Source organism: Acromyrmex echinatior, chromosome 10 (assembly GCF_024713525.1).
Source record: "Acromyrmex echinatior isolate Ae372 chromosome 10, ASM2471352v2, whole genome shotgun sequence".
NCBI classification, from domain to species: Eukaryota; Metazoa; Arthropoda; class Insecta; order Hymenoptera; family Formicidae; genus Acromyrmex; species Acromyrmex echinatior.
Genome location: NC_141861.1, coordinates 9,973,923 through 9,994,382, shown reverse-complemented (window position 1 = coordinate 9,994,382; position 20,460 = coordinate 9,973,923). Strand labels below are relative to the sequence as shown.

Genomic DNA, 20,460 nt, shown 5'->3' with positions numbered 1-20,460 from the left:
AGAGTTGTTACTTTCATTATTTGATTAATTATGTATTTAATATGTAAATGACAAAAAAGTTTATTTTATGTAATGAAACTTTGCGCGCATTATAGTCGTGCATTTTTATAGTCAAGATGAGATAAAAAGTATTGTAGAGGTTCAAAAATGGGCGTGCGACCACTTAGAGAGCATTATTTATAAGATAGTATACTTATGGTTATGATATTGTACCGACACAAGCACACATCACATCATATTTTAAAATTTTTATCACTCTCCGACGTCTCCTAACTATATACAAGATACAACAATACGTTTTATACACAATTAAACCGTCATTTAATTTTTGACAACTCTGCAAACGATTAATCTTTTTAGCGCTATTATGCGTAATTTACTGCGATAGACACGTTGATTTTTTTTCATAACTGTGAAACAGTAAAGCATGTATACATATAAATACGTACAAAAACCAAAGTATAATAAGTGCATCAATTATATGCATAATATTTACTTTTTATTTTAAGTCCAGTTCATAATAGATTGATTTTTCATAAAAATGGATATTAATTTTGGTATATATACAAAATTGAAAATATTGAAAATATGACATTAAAAATATCACATTTGATTATATTAGATTTTTACTTATTTAGTATTAAATAGACTTTCTAATTGTTTCTTTTTTTATGCTATTACTCGGTAAGTATAATTTACTTTGTAAAAAAATAATAATAGAATATATAATAGTACAATATACTTTTGCATTCATATTTTTGGTCGTTTTATTTTTTTATGCGTTTTATTTTCTGGTTAGCAATTGGAATACCGTATGTTGTTTACGTAATAACTCAGTAATTCGATAATCACAGAAATTTAGCTAACTTGAATTTCATGTTAAATAAATCATTTACTTTGTCCTGACTTATACATGGAATAAACCAACATATCGTAAATATTAAAGTTTCTCTGCTTGCTCCGTCTATTGCCTACCCGAAGGCATTCTATATCTCACACTTGGGATCAGAAGACGGAGCGTGGAAGCTCGAAGGTATTGACTTCAATATATATACGTGCTTTTGATATGTTTTAATTCGTATTGGGATACACGGCTCGTGAGTGGTTGGCGATTGGTGTGGGTATAATCAGTACGGTGAGCCTCTGCGGCCTCTCCAACCCTCTATCAACCCCCGTATATCTCAGGAGAGCTCAATCTTTCTCTTTTTCTAATCCTCCGTTCTTTTCCTTCTCTCTTTCTCGAAAGAAATTCAGAGACACTCCTATGCGCGCGTTCATCGCCACATATATTGCACACACAAACGCACGCACAGCATCCATACAATATACTAATACTAATGCTAATGCTAATACTAATGCGTATGTGTGCATGTGTCTGTGTGTGTGTGTGTGTGTGTGTGTGTGTGTGTGTGTGTGTGTGTGTGTGTGTGTGAGAGCGTGCAGGAGCGACAGATGAAACGCCAAAAAGACGCACGACACCATTACAGAGGGTGACGAGCGTATAACGGCGTTCCTCTGAATAATTGAAGTTCGATCCTCGCTTGTCGAGAATATTAATGGAACTTTCTCTCTCTCTCTCTCTCTCTCTCTCTCTCTCTCTCTCTCTCTCTCTCTCTCCCCCTCCTCTCTCGTTTTAGCAAACTACCTAAATTCTAAAATGTTAGACTGACTCCTTACAATTTATAATACATCTTTATAGTTTTCATGAAAATTTGCAATGTCATGCTTAGTCGCATGAGTGTCTATTAATCATTTACAGCACAATTATCGTAAAACATTCATATGCACATCAACTTTGCCTTTATATTACATTCGAGACTGACTTTTCTGTGCTATATTATTATTTCATTGTAACGCGGATAGCAAACAGGTGTCGCTTACGGTTAGCTAATGAGAGGTGCTTGGCGTCTGAACGTTGACATTTTCATTAAACCTCGAGAACACGGTTACAAATTGCCTGCAGCTAGAGAAGGCGTTGCAAGAATCACATAATTAATAAAAGTCAATCAGTTACGCGAAAGGAAAGCGGACGTCCTTCAAGTATCTTAAAGTAATTAAAAATCCCCATTCTCGGATTTGACGTTCTCATTAACGCCTTTATTACACTTTATATGTCGAAACATAGACACGATGTCTATAAATGTTTATTAATTATCCTCTATTGAGCGTATATCCGTATCGAACACACACACACACACACACACACACACACATACACACACACACACGAAATCTATTTAAAAAACAAAAATTGTTAGGATATTTTGTTAGAATATTTCAAACTGATAAAAAAAACCTATAAATTCGATATTACGTACAGAAAAAAAAAAGGAAGAAAAGCGAGGTGCTAGTGAAGAGTAGAACGAAGAGCTCTTTAACTGAGAGCAAGACTTCGAAGCAAGACTTCGAAGAGAGAAGACAGGACGCAGGGGTGGCATCTAGAAGGATATTAGTGGACTTCTGGAGAACGATGAAGGTGGTGAATGCACACCATGAGAGCCGCTTCCATTATAGACATAACCGCACTTTGCTACATTAGCTTTTATGTTAGTGCATTCCACCACGCGACTCGTCTATCTGTTAGTAATGTCCAGTTCTATGTTTCGTCCACAGTTACGTTTTCCAGTTGTATAACAGCGTAAACGTCCGAACGGCAGTAACCATCGCCGTTCACGATACTCGGTCCGCGGTCATTATTTGCAAGACACCATGGATGTTTCACAACTGTGTAACGAGAGAAGACACGATTCGCTTAAACTCTTGTTATCCCTTGGTGACCTTCATCCAGGAAAACGACTATCGCACAAATTCCTTAATTTATAATTAGTGATACTCGATAAATTCATTTTTATCGTAAGAAAAGACTATAAGGAAATAAAGAAATTAGAATATGTATTAAATAAACAACTTTATTTTAAATACGTCAAACATATACGCTAAATTTTATCCGCTATCTAATATTTCTGCGTGAAAATTGTGAGAATTTGAAAGCTTGACTGAATTCAAGAATTGAGTAAACTTGGAGGAAATTAACGTTTATTCCAGTTATTAACGAAACGGATACTTCCGCGCAGACGGAACATACCGGGCAATGCGCGCGGCAACCTCTGCAGACGCATTTAATAAAATCCAATTTGGCGATGGGTCGAGCCACGAAAATTAGGCGGTCGTGCAAGGGCGCGTATACGCGGTTTGGTCCGACAGGCACCGAGGATCCACCCTCTGACCAACAATTCTGGAAATTCCTGCAAATAACTCCTGTGCTTCACGGATAGCTCGGATTGACCACCACTGTGTTGGTTGTCGTGTCGTGAAACTAACGATAGAAGGGGCATTGTGGAGCTACGAATTACGAGCCTTTCATTACATCGTAAGATGGCGAGAAAGAACCAGAATTGGAGAATATCAAGATATGACGAGGCAAATAGTTATTGTAAAAAAATATTTCATACTAATATAATATAATATAATATAATATTATTATGTTTTTGTACATATATAATATTAAAATTAATTATAAAATACAAAAAAGAATAAGAAAAATAAGATGAAATAAAATGCAAACAAATTTATTCTCATCAATCTGTCGTTACTTCTGTATATATAGAGCAACATATATAAAAAGAATTTAACAAGACAAAGTAAACTCTACTTTTCTTGATTATAATAATTTCATGTTTTCATAATATGATGCTGCAGAGCCATATTTTCCTTATAGTACATGCGTCGGAAAACTAAAAGCAGATCGTACTGTACCTCGAATATTTCATCTCGCAATTCATTTCTCTTCGTAGGTACATTACATTACTCGGAATTATTCCAGCATATAATCACGTCGGTATGACGTTACACATTATAATGATAAAATTTTTCTTGGTACGAAATGTCAAAATGGACAATACTCTTTGTACTACAAAGTAATTTTTTATACTATAATATTATTAATCTATCTCCCTCCCCTCCATGCACGTATGCTAGAACGTTTTATCTGTTTTGTTGTGCAAAATGATCACGTAGAATACGCACGTTCGAATTCAGATAAATTTGTAACATTTTATTGAAATTAAAAGTCTCGAGGGCAGAAGGGAGTGAAGAGGAATAACTCGCTAAACCACGAAGAGTACATTTTACGATAATTGAATAATGTTTTACATTATTAGTAACATTTTAAAAATGTATATTATATTCTTCATTATATCCTTTATAAACTATCGTTCCTTTACAAAATCCCTAAAAATGTAAAATCGTTTGATCAATATCATAAAAAAGTTTATGAAACTTGAGCATTGTTTTCTTTTTAATTATGCAATATGGGTCTAAATGCACTAAAGTCTAGATGCACGAGATAAAAATTACGTGCTTATGCACGACCACGAAAAGTCGTCATCGCGCGATATTTCACGCAAATGAGTAACCAAAAGTAAAGTCCCTCCCCCTCTTCCTTTCCCCGCCAACTTGCCATGGTCTGTAATACGAACGTCCAGAATACGAGTTTGAGGATAATTAAGGTTCAGGAGAAGCTGCCACGGCTTTTGTACCCGGCCGAAGCGCACGTTTGGCCGAAGTACGGCGGTAGAACGGCGAAGAGGCGCCAGGGGTGGATCCTGATTTAGCACACGAACGAATTTATATCAGACTTCTGCCGTTAATTAAGCAATCTCAGAAAGATTCTAACGGAGCGACACCTCATTCGCTTTCTCTCTCACTCTCTTCCGCCACTTTCTCGCCGACTACCCTTGTTCTTTACTACGCTCTTCTTGTCCTCTGTCGCTGTGCATCCTTCGTTTACCATTTCCCTTTATCTCCCTCTCGTCGTAGCTAGATTTGAACTCGGTAGTTCCAAAACAGAGTTTTCGCCCGACTCCTGCCTCGACCTCCAACGACGACTTCTCCATCACTTCCACTCTAAACTGCTCCCTTTCCAATTCACGTTAGTCGCTTTCGTTTTATTTCTCCTCTATCTCTTCGTTTCTATTTCGTTCGTTCCGTCGAAATTATATATATATAAAACTTAAAATTTAGCAGATATCACATCGGTCAACATTACATGCGAGCATGCGACCAAATCTTGCTTTAAGACTTAAATGTCAAAAATTTGTCAGTTTGTCATAAATGTGATTGCGAAGAATATGTATATAGAATACTTTTGTAAGACACCTTTCCGGAAAAAGAATACGATGAAAGAGAAAATTATTGTTTTCTGCAAATTACTGCAAATAATTGAGTAAAACCCGCACCTACTTCTACTAGTTAGGATTGACAATAGAACCCGTAATTTCCAAAAATCACATTAATCTAAATTGCTCGCGACACGAGATTCGCGGGGAACCCGCTTTATGGATTAAGTCGAAACTTTGTCATCATTCTAATTACTCGAGTGGCTGTATTATCCATCGACGTACAACATCCGAAACTTTGGCGGCAGTTTATGTTATGAGCTGCGGCACGGTACGATAATCTTCTAGGAAAATCCTTCCAACATAGAGCCGTCACTCGGCATACCACTTCCAACATTAGTTGTCAACACCGTTGTGTTGTCCAAGTTATCTCAAGCTCACACAGTGCTGTAATTTTTATAGGTTTTTCTATGTTTCTTATTACTTATTCCATTATTATTGTTTAGAGACTACAATTCTTACACACTTTTTTTTCACCTTTTTCTATTTAATACTTAAGGAAAAAGCCTCATTACGAGTACTTAAAAAACCAATTATTATACTTAAACTATAACTGATTATTTTTTATGATATTTTTAAGAAACGTCATCTAGGAGTAGTACAAAATTACCTAATCCTGTCGACAGGACACGGGAGCGGAATGAGATTCCGAGAGACGGTGAAAATTGCATCAGGGTTCCCATCCCCTTCTACTTCCGCTTCGGTCCGGAAAAATATTCAGAGTGGACCCGAACCGACTGGGGATGTGAGCGAGGTGAGCTTACACGAACGCACCCTCACGAATGCCCGGTAAAATATTCGAAATCCATATCGGGATATTTACAGAGGTGGCTGAGCCTCTCGGTGTGTCGTAACGCCGACGAGGTTTATTATATTTCAGACGTGTCTCTTCCTGCCGGCTCCGCAGAGGGTGACACTTTCCCATCGAGGAGAAATGGGAAGAGAGAAAGCCAAGTGCAACGAGGTTGCGAGGTTGCGAGCTTGCGAGCGAGTGGAAGGATTCTTTCACGCCAGGATATTTACATCCTGCCGTGACGCAAGCACTGAGGAATAATTAAGGCACCACTGCCGACGCGGCAAACTTTCCTGAACGTGTAATTGACATGTAATTCAGTGGGCATTTAACTTTGTAATACAGGAATGGAGAGCCGATAGACGTGTCATTTTAAATACGTGATTATATAAAGGTTATCTTGATGAAACATATATTAACATAAGATGTAATGACAAGTTTTATTCAAGAGAGAAATTGTTCACTTATATATACAGGGTGTCTCTAAATTCCCGCATACAGAGTACAAGACGTGATAAAACATTATGTTAAAACAAATAACTCTTTTCTTTAGCAAAATTGCGTCCGATAAATAATTGTTGCTTTTATTTGTTAATTTCAATCTACTCTTCTGCAAAAACTACTTATCGGACGCAATTTTGCTAAAGAAAAAAATTGTTTTTTGTACTAAAATGAACAATTTTTTTTCTATAGTAAAATTACATTCGATAAATAATTTTTCCGGTCATTCGTATAATTTCAATCTACAGGGTGGGCCATCTATTGGTACGTTTTTAAAAATGCGATCAAATGAGCATACATTGATATTTTTTATTAATTTTTTTTTTATTGTGAAGCTAAAAGTATCCGCGTCAAGAATGAAAAACGATTTCGTTCATGTGGCTCCCTCTACTGGCCTTACAGTATGCCATTCGGTCACCCCAATTATTAATGACATTTTGGACTACCTCGGCGCCAATTTCACTCAAAACAGTCGTAATATAATGTCATCCACTAACATCCCTTTCTCACGAACTTTCCTCACCAATTTGCGTATAGCTCCTTCGGTGGGTGCTCTATCACGACCCATATTTCTTTTCAAAATTCGTACAGTTTCGGCGACACAGCACTGACTTTGAAAATAAGTTTTTAAAATTTCAAAACGCTCTTCAAGAGAAAACATGTTGTTTCGTGCCGCGGACGGTATGACTAATAAACTGTCAAAATTTCGGGTCTGTAGCTCGTTCGGTGTTGCCATACGACGAAATTCAAAAACGTACCAATAGATGGCCCACCCTGTACCATATTCTTCTGCAAAAACTACTTGTCAGACGCAATTGTGCAAGAGAAAAAAAGTTGTTTGTTCCAGCATAAAGTATCACGTCTTGTACTCCGTACATGGGAATTTAGAGACTCCCTGTATACACACACACACACACACACACACACATGTAGTTAGAAATGAACATTATCGGAACGCAACATACGAGCAAATTCCGCATATAACCAGTATTTACAAAGACCGGCTGAGGTCATATGCATCGTAACGCTAGTAGGGGGTGGTTTATTATATTTTCGACATAACTCGTCTACCCAGCCAATAAGAGGCACAGACACGTCTATCGGAGGAGCTGCTTCTGTATCGAAAAGAAACGATGCGATGGGAGTAGAACATTGGGGAAGGGAAAAACGCGCAGGAGGGAGAATGCTACGCACCACGTCGCGTCGCGCCGCCGGCGAAAAGAAGCAACATTTTTCAGTCTGGCATCCATGAATCTGAAATTGAGTGGATCAACCATCTGCGTCGCTGTTTTCTTCTTACTTACGGATAGACTTCTGAATGTACAATGGCAAGTATACGACGCTTTCGAAAAGAGATATTACGTTTCTCATTTCCAATCGCAATAATAATTATTATATACGCGACAACAGTAGTTATTAGGGAAAAAAAATGAGCGAAAGAAAGAAAAATAAAAATAACATCTACACAAAAGAATATTGTGCTGAAAGATTTTTAAAAATATATATAATTTAAAGATTAGTAAGTAGGTATATAATTCTTCTATAAAATTTTGATTATAGTAAAAACTTATTAATTTGATGATTAAAAGGACACATAGTAACGTTGCACTGACTTGCCCGTTTTACAAACATTGGTAGAAATATAGTGAAAAGACAAGGAAACTGGAGGCTGCCGAAACGCCGGGTGGTGCACGAAAAATAAAAGAGCGCAAGGGATGAATTCACCCCGTCGCAAGGGAGAAATGCTGGGTCGCCGACACAATGGAGAGCAGACGCTTTGGACTTTGTCGCCTCATTTCTCCGTTTAGTGCGCGTCCTCTCTTCCTTCCTTTAATATCATCGGCTTTCCGGGAACGCGAAACTCTCTCTCTCTCTCTCTCTCTCTCTCTCTCTCTCTCTCATCTCTCCTTATCTCTTTTCTTTTTCTCTTTTTCGCATGTTTCCGTTTCTCTTCTTGGACTTGCCCCATTCCAATGATAGAACCAAACTCCTTCTTGTTCTCCTGCAACACGTCCTTCTTGACTTTTTCCACTTCGAGACGAACAAACGAGAAACACATTGAAATTTGTATCCGTTACTTGCAAGAATCCATGTATTGACCAAACGAACTATCCCCAACAGCACAAAACTTGCAGTAATGTTGCAACAACATTGCTGCAACGTGTAATATTATTGCAATATTGTAGCTATATTGCTGCAATTTTTGCTATTGAGGATCCATCACATTATATCTCATTGTGACTTTTATACATATTTCATCCTCAAATGTCCTCCTAATTAGAATTGCTAGTCTTTTGAGATAAATCAAATGGAGACCTTTGAAGATAATTTCCTCAAACGGAGCCTCTATGCGGTTTTTAATCGGAAATAACACAATCAGTGCAGTTATGTAATTGGATGATGTAACGTTTGTGACGCAAATGTGGATTACATAAACGCGATTAAATTGCAAGTTTTTTTAATTTGACAATCAGACATCACGTAAGCTATTGTTTTTTTTTCTTAATTCGCCAACAATTCGATAAAAAAGCGGATGTAATTCTGTTTCTTCTATACATGTTCCTATTTTGAGTATTATATATATATATATATATACATTAAATATTTGCAAAATACATTAACTTTGTTTTCAAACTTCTGTCTCAAATTTAATAAAATTACTACAGAAAAAAATATACGATACATTTTCCGAATGTATTTTGTAATCAGTGTCTTGCATTTTGTTTTCAAGTTATATGCTGCATTAATCAGCTATCTCAAGCAATATTCATTAAAAAGTAATATTATAATGATAGAGAAAATAAATTCGCAGAAAGTTTGCACGCCGAAAATTTTGGACAAAACTATCCCTATTTTTACTCATGCTCTCTCTCTCTCTCTCTCTCTCTCTCTCTCTCTCTCTCTCTCTCTCTCTCTCTTGCTTTCCCCTTTCTCTCACTCTTTTCTTTTCTTCCATTCTTTTGTTCGACAATGTGAAACCGAGAGTAAACTCTGAAAATTCTTTGTTACCTTTGTAATCGCGAACGCACGATAAAGTAATTACGCAGCATAGAACAAAAGCTACACTGCGTACGATTCCAAAGATAACAATTACTCTGTTAGTATGTCTGTAACTTCTTGGTGTCTGATCTTTTTCAGGACGTAATTACACATTTCTGATATATTTTAAAAAGTTTTAGGATAACTTCACTAATAAAATAACAACGTTAAATAAATTGTGAATTCGTCTTTATTTAAAGTCTGAGATAAAAACAGCCTTTGTTTCGTAATCTGTACTAAGTATAATAATTTTTTGCCTGGAAAATACATTTTTTGTCTTTTAATCAATCGTTTTCGATTGATAATATTTGTAAAAATTTATATCTCATTAATAACATATATTTTTTTCAAAAACTTTGTAAAACGTAAAAAAGAATAATTTGGAAAAATGTAATATAAAATATTGTAAAATAATATATAGGTATATGATAAAAATTTTAATTCTTTAAGAATAATTTCAAAGCTGATGCAAAATATTATACAAAAAAATATGATATCGGATATCTCATTATTAAAAGAGCGAACAACGTAAGTAAAAAAGAAATAGAAAAATTATACTCTCTAAAAAAAGCAAGTTAGAATTTTCGTTCATTTCGTTCAGCCCTCGAGAACATGTTCAAACAGAAAGAAACTAAAATAGAATAAAATAAAAATACAGTAGCTCCTGCAGCTTTTTTAACTCATTTAACATTACCAAAAACCATCTATTTAAAAGTCATTAAGTTGACTGAACAATTGAATATGATAATGATAATCGAAATTAATGCGAATTTTGCTGTATTCGTTTGTCTCCTTCCTTCTGTTCTTTGCCCTCTCACGTTGAACATTTCTCACGTTGAACATTTCACCTCTACCTATTTTTCTCATCTCCTACACCGGCGCCTAAACCATCTTCGAAGCTAACGAAACGAAGAATAAATGCAGGCCGGTCTATTTTGAATGTATCCGAGTAGCAGCGCCGACAGGAAGATAAGTATTCGCGCCGCGCCCCCGCAAACCCCACCGCTCCAGCCGCTGCCTTTCCAACCCCCAACCAAAATCCACGGAAGCGCGATAAAGTAATTGCGGTACAAAGTATGAAATATGCAGGAGGTCATGGGGGACGCAGGCAACTTCTGGAAGATGAAGAGAGGAGGCGCCGCAGAAGGATGCGCGCAGCCAAGGGTGTCGGTGGATGGATCGGCGTGAAAGGGATGAGGTTCGAAGCTCGAAGCTCGACGCGGACGAGGGCTGCCACGAATTATAAGTTTTAATTACTCGAAGATGAGCGGATGGATTACTTCGTACTTCTTTCTGGAACTCACTTTTAACGGGTTGTCGGCTCTGACTGCTTCCCACTGACAGCTTTTATATATTGCCGTTAGAAGAGAGAGAGAGAGAGAGAGAGAGAGAGAACACGCGCGTCCCTAACATCGTCGACATCGTCGTCGACATCGTCGTGGCTGGTCTCTTCGGCTGCCCGATAAAAATCGATTGGGGCCGCGTGCTCGACGGGCGCGACGATAATTTATCATCGGCGGAACCGCGCACGATTTTGCGTAACCGGAGGGCGAGCTAAAGCCGTTGCTCGCAGAAATTGGCCGTTCGTGAAATTGATTACGCAATGTTCGCCAAAGTGTGGCTTCTCGCTACCCCCCCGTGCCAGCGCCCACCTCCGACGCTATCTTTGCTCATTAACCGCACGCTGTGTACTAAATTTAAGTGACGCGCGCTCTCATCGCTCGAGCTGATCTTTCGAAATTCATTCGATGCGAATAGATAATAATAGATAAACACAACCTTGTACGCTCGATATTATAGTTTTATTTATAGTCAACGCAACGGTAAAAAAGCGATGATACCTAGATAACGATACGTCCATATAATTGCTAAATATCCATTCGATATCCATTCGTCGATCTATTCCCAAGATATGTAGGCTCATACATATGTACATCCGACGGTGAAATTTTTAAGCGTATCAGACTAGAATCATCGTAGATAGACAATAAGACATTGTCCGCATGTCCGACAATCCGGAGCATTCAGTCCGTAAAGCTTTAAATCGGTATTATCCATTCAAGACAGTCGACGGATAGAAACAGCTTTTTCACGAGGGAAATCGCGCGCGCGCGCGCGCGCGGATGTCTCTTTAGTCGAGGACAGAGCCGGGGGCCAGGGTGGCGGTCGTCGGAGCTCATTAAGGACAGACCGGGAGCTCGAACCAGCGCATCTCCAATTAACCGGCGATGTTCTAGCGCGTGCTACCGGGTAATCGACCCCCTCGGGGCGCACGTACTCCGCACTACTATCTGCCATCGAAGCACCGACATACGACGGCAATAAAAGCCGGTGCCGAGCCGCACCGAGTTTTCAAACCGTAAATTCAGTTTTATCGAAACGTCTTATTGGCTCACGTGCATCGTTGCATCGTTGCATCGTTGCATCGTTGCATCGTTGCATCGGGACTGGCATACTGGCGCTGGCCGCCCCCGTTTTAAAAAAAAAACAGCGACTTTCGTGTCTCACAGCCGATGAATGAAGCATTTATTTCAATGTATCTCTTGTTCGAGATTAAGGGAAATCACTTTAGGGAGAACATTATTGTTCAGATTTGTTAAATCTCAGCAGATTCGTTAAATTGTCATCAAATTTTAACGCAAGTGCTAAAGTACTGCAATATCAAAATATTTCATATGTAAATATGTAATTTGAAATTTCTCGCGTGTACATCGTAAGAGAGTAAGTAGATTTAAGTAAAAGTATAATATCAACTGAATAAACATTGTAATTCCATAATATTTTTTCTAATTAATTTCCTTGATCCATATATCTCATAATATATCTGAAAAACTGTCTCTAAGACGCTAATTTGCTGCTACAAATGAATTATATTTTATGATATATTAAATTATTGCACGTATTTAATTTTTATAAATATTAATATGACATAAATATTAATATGACCGAATGGATAAATCAATATATGAAATGTATGTCATGATTTGACTGTCACTGTACGGTCAAAAGTATATCGATTTCACAAGGTACATTATTCGTTGATACGAATATACCAGCGTGAATCATAAATAGAAAGAAGAAAAAGTCCTTATTGCGATATAGTTAACGTGCTAGGTGACACGAATAAAAAAAATATTGTAATGATTGAGATGAAAATGCATTGCTACATAAGATTTAAGAAAAATACTTTGCCTAAACGGCGTACCTAAACGGTGGCGTTCTTTTAAATTGGTTCATCCATTTAGCTAAAAGTTTTCACTGTCAAAGGAGGAGGCGAGTGTGTCAAAAGCCGACAACGCGCTTGCAAAAGTGCTTTACGCCAAAAGCAAGATTACTTAATATCAACCCTCGTTAAAGCTGCAAAATATTAATAGAGACTTCACGGTCTGACGTCTTTGAAATCTGGCTGATACTTTGAACGCCGCCTTACATAAGATATAAGGCGCTTACATATTAATCGACTCATAAATACCCGAGACGACTTAACACGAGCTGCCGTTAATAAATAACAAACCAACTTGAGATGAGATGTTACGCTGCAATTTGTGGAGATATTGTCTAAATGGGATATTAGTAGTTTGGAATGTGATGACAAATATTATAAACTCTTTATATCATATAAATAAGAATGTAATACGATTAACGTGCACCTATATGCAATAATAACAATAATAACGATAAGTCGCGTGCACCTACCAACAATTCTCTTTGTTACTATTAAAATTAAGATATTCTCTGAACTGATGACGCGCGCGTGATTTTGCACAACTTGGAAGAAAAGACTGTTCATCCTTTGTTTACAAGACCGGCTGCATTTTAATTAGAGGTACTTTGGCTCAGAGAAATTGCTGTTTGTCAGCAAGATAATGAATTTATTTGACGTTGGGCGTCAAGTCGGTAAATGAGTCCCGAGTGACTGCCAAGACAACCCACTTGAGAAACTTACCGTGTAATTTAAAGACATGCGAGTTTCCAAGCATACAAGTTTTTCATTAAAAGTACAAAATTGTGCGTCTTTACGTTCTTCATTGATACATAGAGGAAAAAGTAATTTTGTATTCTTCATCAAATATTATACGGACATAAAAAAATTAATATTTAAATATATTCTCTCTCTCTCCCTCTCCCTCTCATGTCGTATTTTCATCTATGCACGCACAAGGACTCGTATCGAATAACGAACAACTTGATCGGAACTGAAAAGGGTTAATCGAAACTCGATAAAAATAACCTCTCCAAATATTTGACGCTCTGTTTATCCAGAATAGTTGAAAACATATAATACCGTTCCTGTTGGACTTCGGATAGACAGGCGCGAGTATGTGAAATTGAATGCAGCGACGAGCCGCTCGCGCCGCACTCTCTGCGAATAAAGTATGAAAAAAAAAGGGACCGAGGCTGGCGTATTATTTATCTCAAACAATACGTGAAAAACAATGAAACAGATATCCGCGGATACATGCAGAGCAGGATGTAACGCGAAGGGATGATGTGGAGGGAGGAGCAGGCTCGGCCAAACAAATCGTGGCGTGAATTCTACGTCACGTCGGATGCACGCTGGAAGAGAAAGAGAAAGTATGCATATGTATATATGTGTGCAAATACAGCGTGACGAATCAATTTTCGGGGCATCGGTTGTTGAGAGGTCGAGAACGCGAATACTGCGAATATATGAGTGGAATAAAATGAAATATAAACGTAAACTTTATTGATCAAAAAATACAAGTGAGAAAAGAGAGAGAGAGAGAGAGAGCGCTTCATTAATAACGATATACATGCAAAGTAGTCGACTATTGGTCAAAGTAGAGAGAAGACTACTCATTTGAAAAAATTCAGTTTAGTGTCGCGTGAAGCTGTTAATTATTGAAGCGAATCGGATTTCATTTGGGAATTCGATGTCTTTGAAATTTAATCGTATACGTCGCGAAAGAGAATAACGTTCAATAATTCCTCACTGAAGACAGAATGAATCAAATATTACACAGTTTTATCCTGCTTTTAACATCAATATACATATTACAGGACAATTTAGTACATTACATCCGTCGGGAAGTTTGATCGCGCGTACATATTCCGTAAAATATCGCAAGCGCTTTCCACAGTAGATTCTACCAGTGAGTTTAGCGAATTTGTCGACGTTCATAAACGAAAAGTCGGCGCATCGAATCGCTACCTCGCTTCAACGCGTCCGTTCTCGCTCCTCGTCGCGCCATTCAAATATACATTCCAAATTTCACCGGAGCTTTCCCCACGCGTATCTAAATTATGTAAACGATAACGCACAACATAATTACGCGTTAGAGTACACACGCGGTCCCTGTTCACATACGTCACGTGAAAATTTTAATCATTTAAACGGTATCTGGATAATTAACATATCCATGATACCCTAAACTAAATCCCCGTCAAACGGGGATTGGCCGCACGCATTGACCGTATTAACTTTCAATCGGTAGGGAATTTTTGCAATAACACGATCTAATCGATCTAGTCACGTTATTCTTTTCTTAATTGGAATTAATTGGGTTAAGAAGAAGATAACTGGACTTTAACTACGTTTACTGCGGTATCTGGATAAACGGTATTGCAAAAACGGTATTGCTTCCTATTTTCGCGAGCCATACGCGTCATTTTTTTAAATAAACGTCATCGTACGAAAAATATTGTATATAAACTACAATGGACTCGAATAAGGAAGCAATCTTACCGCCAAATCGTGTTATATTCCACGAAATAGCGACACTCTCGCATAGTTCCCTCGTTCCGTTCAACACAATTCCGCTCACACAAATGCTTGAGCAAAAAGTGGAAAAATTCATGACGACGAAAATATTCTGCGGATGTATCGAGCGCCGAAAATATTCCACTTGGTCGGAAGCAGATTCACTGCCACACAAACTATATTTGGCATTGCGTCACCACAATCGACGAGAAGCAAGCTGATTGCCACACATAAGGGCATTTAAAATGGAGTCCATGCATGAATCAACGAACCGCTATCTAAATCTCTATCACCTGATTCCACGCCCTGATTCCAATTTTCGTATGCCGTGTAAGGTTATTTTTCTTATCTTATCTAAACTGCCGATTATCTCCACAGAGATCTAAACAGAGAGGAGGAAAAAAAACATGTACATTACATAATATACATCAGGAAGATTACCGAGACTTTACGCGAGTTAAGTCATTGTGTATTATTATTCGTTATCTTCGAATTACGAATTAAACAATTATAACTGGTATACTTATTCACATAATAAACATGTATATATCCGATTGTCAGTGCAAGGACCAACGGTATATTTCAAGCAGTCAATGACAAAATTATTCCTTTATGCTGACCTGAATTTTACACGCTTTTCATAAAAAAAATATTATGCAGACGTAGTAACCGTTGACCCGTATTTCAAAAGCGTTTTATAAAATGTAAACATAAAAAAGCAGTTGCAGTGGTGAACTCTTGCGAGTTATGAAATGAGTCTGACGTTTCGCAAAAGGATCGTTGCGCGCAGTTGGCTAGTATTTCATTCATATGTATACACGTCAACGTTTGCTGTTTGAAACGATGATAGAAGTAAAATTACGATATGAAATAAAATTATACAATTTCCTATCTGTAGATACGAACAGTTGATACTTGATACATGTTAAAGAGATGCAGCGTGCAAAGTATACAAAATATATACCCAGAAATGATGGGTATAAAACCCATAATTTCGCGCCAATCGCAATCTGACAGATACAGGCAGGTGGTATACTAACCGACAAGCTCGTATATACCCAACTCCGGGGTAATATGTGCCGAGACTCACCGGCACTCATAATCGTCACGTTGTAATCCTATACGGCCTGTACGGCCTGTACGGCCTGTGCCCACACGATACGATACCATTGTGACCTATTGTCGGCCGCGGTTGTGACCCTGATGGACGAGCTCTTTTCTGAATGCAATTTCGCGCGGTGTGTCGCGCGATGTTCGTAGCCAGGCAAAGAGCCTGGCACACTGTGTCGTTGTGCCACACTGCGAGAAAGTGTGTACACTCACTCGTGCGAATGTGTGACGGCCTGCGGCCGGCCCTTTGGCCGGCTCTTTCGTCGCGTTCACCGACACACACACACGCACCCTCATCTACACCCGTGCACCGCAAACCCGCACCTACGTACACCCTCGTCCGCCTCGCCATGGGCTAAAAGGCCGTGATCCAAACCATTTCCCGAAATTGCTCGTGGACGACGTCGACGGACGCGTAACTCTCGTCGATTGACATTTCACTGCCGGCCGCGGGCCGCGGGCCGCGCCATCGAGGGCTGCTGCACGTAGAGAACCCTGCACGGGTAAGAAGCTTAAAACACAGCTGGACGGCCTCTCTATTGGGAGCGTCCGCTACGCGTCGCTTTGATTTTGATTTAACACGCCGGAGGATGTTCCGCGTTTAATTGCTGCACTTTTATTCCAACTAAATACCAAACTTCGTTAGGTTTTGTCTAAACGTTTATATTGTCATCAATCGATTTTTATACGAAATAAGAGAATTTTAGTAGATAACTTAATAATCAACTGTTTGAGTTATATACGAAAACAGATTTAACATCACTATTTAACATAGTAATGCCATGTCGAAAGTAGGGCTTTTAAGGATATCCGAAATCGATTTCGATCCAAGAACTCAAAACCGTATTATTCGGGTATTCGGTAATCCGGATATCCGAATTATCCGCGGATTTGAATTTGACTCCGGATTTAGATCCATGTCTAGAAAGGAAGAAAACATCGATGTATTTAATGGATTTTAACACAAGTTACGTTTTAAATAAAAATTGAATTTTGATTCACGTATATAATTGAAAAAATTAAATTAAATTAAAAAATATAAATATAGATTCACACAGAATTATACAAGCATTTAAAATCCAGCTAAACCGTTTAAGGCATTTATTTCTATATGTTATGTTCCTCACATATACATCCTATGAGATTTAATATTGTTTATAAATATAAACACATGTTTAAAACAAACTCTCGGTCTTAAAATAATAATAACAAAGATGTAAAGGGCTAATAAGGGAAATATTTGTATTTCACTTTTACACTCAGATTAAAAATAAATGTATAATGACTTTAATATGCACTCAATCCATATTAATGCATACAACCGAATTCGGAATCGAATCTGAGAATCGGATCAGAGTTCGATTTTTGCTATTTGGATCGAGATTCGGATATCTTGGAAAAATTCGAATCTCCGGATAACCCAAATTTGAAACATCACATTTATTCGTAATTCGGATAAACGGATATTCGGTTAGCTTTAAATCCGAATTAATCTTGAAGTCCTAGTTTAAAGAGAGAGAAACGCAACTTATTACAACAATTGTGTACATTCTGACAGTTGGGCCATACCCAACCATACCTACTATGATTGATTGCAGTAGCGCTACTAATTTTCAAATTGCCGCATCGTCGAAATCTAATAGTTTTTGTGGTTAATTAACTTAAACGATTAATTATATAGAGTACAAGATACACGAGATTACAGTAACACGTAGAACGTAGTGTAACACATGATAATGCATCCTTTCTAGATCGTAATGCAGCAATTAATTTCTGCAATTTGCGTTTGCACGACAAGTTCATCATTATTGCGTGAATCATTATTTGTCATTGCCATTAATTTTTATCCGGACGCAATTAAAAGTTTGGCGAGATCACTTTCGTTGACGTGTATGAAATATCATTTGTATTGCGCTTCGCAATGTACAACTGAAAAGTTGAAAACACGACCGATTTTCTCATATATACGTTAATTTCGTTTCAACAATTCGTGCTTTGGCGACTTTCTAACAACACACCGGGCAGTTTGCCTTTAACGCGCTCGAGATTAATATTTATAATTAAAAGTTCCGCTCGGGACGTTTATGAGTCGCGTTATTAAATTAATGAAAACGCGCAGGTATATCGTAATCTTTTATTATGCAATATGTAGCGGACGTCGCCGAATCGGTTTTCATCACTTTATTTACGAAAAACTGCTGATTAATCAAAATAGATTCTCTTTCTCTGCGTAGCGGACTATATTCGACGTGTCTAATTTCAAATCATTCCGTAAATGCTTTGTAATCGTGTACTCAATAGAAGAGACAAACGGAACAACAGTTTCACATAATCACAACGAAAGTGTAAGCTTCGGCGCCTGTCTCTTGTAATTAAGTGTAACTCAACTCGCGAATCGTTCGTAATATCGATCGAGTTTGAATCTCGGTTTCGTCGACATGGCGGAATTTACGATTAAATTGGATGGACGCCCGCGTGTCATTAGACTCACGCCTATTTGTAATGAATATAATCATGTCTACGGTGTAACGAATATTTAAACTTTAATTCCATTTCAATCGAAAACATAAAACTGACACGCCGTATTTAAACTTTTTTTTTTGCTTTTTTCTTTTTCTACAGCAAATCAAAAATTTCTATATTTATAAGAAAAATAAAAATTCCATCGAGATTATATATCTAAATTAAAAAAAATTAAGTGCTAACTTGTGCAGATGTTTCTTATTTACATTTGTATTATGTTTACGGGAAATAACTTTGTTCAAACACAGAGTATTTTGCATGCACCCGAAGTAAATTTTTCCATTAAAACACACATAGGATATAATACAATTCATTATTATGCAGACAGAAAAACAGATGTATGCACTCATGGATGCGTGGTTTTATCACACGATGTAAAACCGTAAAGCTGTAAAACAGTAAAGCGCGGTCCTTCCGTGATACAACCAAGTGAATTTATATCACCGAAACATTTGCCTCCACGTGAAATCGTTGCAAATGCAGGGACAACCATATCGATTACGCGTTTTCACACTGCAACGTTAATCTGATGTTACGCACGTCCGCGTAGCCTATCGTCAAATGTCAATATTAACACGGCGTATCGCGTGCGATATTATTTAATAACAAACAACGCTTACTTTTAATCCTGGTAGTCGGGAATTTCAATTAAATTTTCAAATCGCGCACTGACGAAATTCACCGTCGAACATGATTTTTCGCAATCGATAATCGAATCACTGTGCAATTATATAACGCAAAACTTGAATGATTATAAGCAGAATATGATTGCGAATGTGAAATGAAATGAAATGAAATGAAATGAAACATTTTTCAAATCGATACGATATATCTACGATATGTAGTCGACGTATAATAAATAAATCGTCTAAAAAATCCTTAAGCGCGTCTACTTGCAAAATAAAATTGAAAGAGCAATTCTTTTCAGAATCTATTCCTTTTAACAATATGCATATGTACGATACTAAAAATATCAATGGCACGAGTAGCGCTTGAAGAGATAAATAATACTTAAAAAAAAAAAAAAAAAAAAAACAAGTGACATTCTTGAATCGATTGATGCGTAACGAGCCTCAATCCGTTAGCAAGTTTGACAGCTCACGTTGCGCGACAGCCAGCCCCAGGAATGGGACGTTGAAACAGCGACAACTCATTTACTAATCACTGTCACTCGTTTCCACGGTGTTTCATCATCGGTGGTAATTCGTTATAATACGAGCGGAACGTGATCACAACGTGAACGCAACGTTCGCCCGCGGCACCGGCACGCTTATATTCGCTTATATTCCCTTATATTCGCTCGTATTCGCTCGTATTCGCGAGAGCATAGGTGTGTTTCGCGTCGGCAGCTGCGCTCGCGCGCACACGACAAACAATGTTGATCTACGCACAGTTCGACCGTTCGAACGGCGAACGGCTAATGGCGATTAACGTAACGTTTAGAGCATTAATCGGTGGCATTAATATCTCTACTACCTCGCCGACCGCGCCGCACCACCCTTCGCCCTTTGTGCATAGCAAACTAGTGGGCGCACGTGGATGTATTAATGCCGCGTACATGCGGTCGGGGAATCGACTCCTCGCAATCTGAGGGA

The 20,460-nt window shown here is 37.9% G+C and overlaps 2 long non-coding RNA genes across 3 annotated transcripts in view; one reads left to right on the top strand and one right to left on the bottom strand.

Annotated features, from left to right (window-relative positions):
- The window catches only part of LOC105152520 (uncharacterized), a 178,936-nt gene that overhangs the window by 26,756 nt on the left and 131,720 nt on the right, over positions 1-20,460 (bottom strand). The window lies entirely within an intron of this gene.
- Positions 4,075-9,686, top strand: LOC147908274 (uncharacterized). Its single transcript, XR_015546373.1, has 2 exons — positions 4,075-7,799; positions 8,110-9,686. It is a non-coding gene; the product is annotated as an uncharacterized LOC147908274 (long non-coding RNA).